Source organism: Barbus barbus, assembly GCF_936440315.1.
Source record: "Barbus barbus genome assembly, chromosome: 25".
NCBI classification, from domain to species: domain Eukaryota; kingdom Metazoa; phylum Chordata; class Actinopteri; order Cypriniformes; family Cyprinidae; genus Barbus; species Barbus barbus.
In genome coordinates, this window is record NC_136753.1 from 12,083,408 (window position 1) to 12,086,368 (window position 2,961).

A 2,961-nucleotide genomic window follows, 5' to 3' on the forward strand; every position below is an offset into this window, starting at 1 on the left:
ATGTCTACCTAATCAGACACACCCAATTTAGTTCAATTCAATTCAAGTTTATTTGTATAGCGCTTTTCACGATACAAAAACGTTGCAAAGCAGCTTTACAGGAAATTAAGTTCAGGCTTGACTGTAATTATAATACAAAACCTGACACTTCAAATAACCATTTCAAACAAAAAATATCTAAACCTTGACAAAAAGTAGTATTTGAGAATGTCCAAATTTATAATAAAAGCTAGTAAATATATGTCTAAAAATAACGAAGGAATGCTCAAGATTCTCTAGTGGTTAAATTATGGCATTATACATGTTTTTCTTTTTTACTTTCACCAGAGAGCCTTAAAAACAGATTTTAAAGGCGTAGCCTCTATTTTAACTTGAAATATTGCATTAATTAAAAATAATTTTAAAAATGCATTATTTTCAGTGGATCATAATTATTGCATAAATATTAATTAGTACAAAAAAAACTTTCAAAATACTATTAATAATATTACTGAAGAAAAAATATTACATCGATTTTACTGGAAAAAAAAGTTTCATTGTTCTACAAGTGAGGAGGACCAGAGGGTCAAATGACCAAATAATTTTTGAGGTCACTGTAGCTGGTATTTTGGATGTTTGTGTTCCCACTCGGCCATAGTTCAGTGGTTCCGAAACCTGTCCTGGAGGACCCCCTGCCCGGCACATAGGCCGTTTCTCAATATGCGTACTTGTCTGTACTTGTGTTCTTGTGGACTTGTGAAACGTCATCAGTCGCTGCCCAAGTACTGTTCCAATTCAAAGTTCACATCTAGCCAAGTCCAGTTCAAATCCCCGGATGTGTTCTTGATCCGCCCCTTTTACCGAGGATGCATCGAGAGGTGACTTGTGCGGATTTGATACGGGCCATAACCCAGAATTCAGTTCGTCCTCCCGTCCTCGAGAGTTCGTTCTTCTGAGTCGAACTTGGCAAGTCCAAACTCGAAAGGACGGAAGTCCAGACTCTGCGAACTTGGTATTGAGAAACGGCCATACAAAAGGTGCAGGGCAGGGGGGTCTCCAGGACAGGATTGGGAACCACTACAAGTTTACCAGACAATCTTATTTTACCAGGATTACCAGAATGATCATTGGTTGACCATCTGATTTACTGTAAATTTGTGTATGGTTAATTGGTAAACTATCACTAACCAGCATAAACCCTCCAGGATTTTCTTCTTATGCGGGGTACACACCACAAGATAATCGGGCTGATTTTGGGCCGATTTCTCCCCTTCCGATAATCCTAGGTAATGTCCCGATTATCTTGGTGGTTCTAAAGATTATCTTATCAGATTTTCCTGTGGCGTGAGGCATGTTAGGAGTGACTGAATCTGCTCGGAAGAACGTCGGAGGCGCCCTGATCGTGAATCGTAAATATTCAACATGTCAAAAATCCTGATGGGGGGGGTGGGGACCCCGAGGACACCACTATAGGAGTTAAACTGTTAAATCTAGGTTTTTTTTCCCCTCATGTTTGATGTCCCTTACAGCTGATCCAGCTAATCAAGGTCTTCAGGATCACTAGAAACTTCCAAGCAGGTGTAATTTGGAGCTGGTTGGAGCTAAACTGTGCAGAGCGGTGGCCCTCCAGGAATTGAGTTTGAGACCACTGAGCTAGAGAAAGATCTGAGATGACCGAACACTTGAGAAGAGATGATGCCAACCCCTCAGAGGACCTCAGATGGATGAGTAAAAGCAGTCAATATTTTGTCTAAAATCTAAGTCATTTAATTTAAATTTCTTGTTTATTGAAATACTATTGTGTAAAATCAGTGTCACATTGCAATAGTTTTGGTATTGATATGCGGGGAAACATCATGGACATAATGCTTATCTAAATCTGACATAATGCTTATCATAATGCTTATCGATGAACACAATTTAAGGCAATGAAAGTGGTGAAGACAAAATCTACTCATTTTAAACGATGCTTCATTGCAGAGACCACTGAGGCTTTTCCTAGTTATAACCTATTGTATGCTTCCTACTAGGCATATATCACGTCATTGATTCTATTAATCATAAAAGTGTAAATTACTTAATATTTGCTGTATATTACCCACTGTAACTCTGTTTGTCATCATCAACAAGCTGCTTGTTATAGTTCTAGTTTCTAGGGTAGATCATATATGTAATATGTTAATGTATGTTAAAGAGCAGCAATTGTAAGAATGAGGATGCATAGGTTTTTTTTTCTTTTTTGTTTTCTTAACGCTGGAATGTTGTGCACGTCACCATGACCTGTATAAACATTGCCAGTGTGCTAAACCTGTCTGGGGTTTTTATCTAGTACTTTTTAGTTCCCTTTTTTTTTTGACACAGTTTGACAGCAAAAAAATAAATAAAAAAATCCCTGGAACATTCAAATGACAGTGACACATCAAGTCGCTTGCAGACTGTTGTCATTAAAGTAACATAAGCAGATTTTGCATTTTAGCACCATTATACCTTAGAAAAAGCAGATTATAATCAGCAAAGGATGTAAATATTGTGTTTGCATGTGACATGTAATTTCCCATAAACCTTAGAATCCCTCTTTCATTTCCTTTTTTCCTCCTGGACTTTGTACCTGTTCATGGCTTGTTTCATTTGTTTTAGATAGGAACAACATGCTTGACTCACACAAGATGAGCGGATGGGTCTATGTTTTGGTAGCTACATTTTGATTTGCTTTGTAAATAAAATCTCTCTATTGCTTTAGTGGAAAATGGTAATCTGAGCAACACAACTATGTAATCTTAATTCAACCAAGAATCCCCTAGTGAAAATAAACAGTTTGTAATGTCAGGCATCTTTAAGTATGTTTAAAATGCTGTGTGCTTCTTATTTAAGGGGAAATCCACACCTGATCTGTGTGTGTTGTCCGGAAAACCTCTCCTTGTTTTTCAGGTTTCCTCACACACCTGTGGGTGGAGATTTATCTGAAATCCTCTTTACATTCTC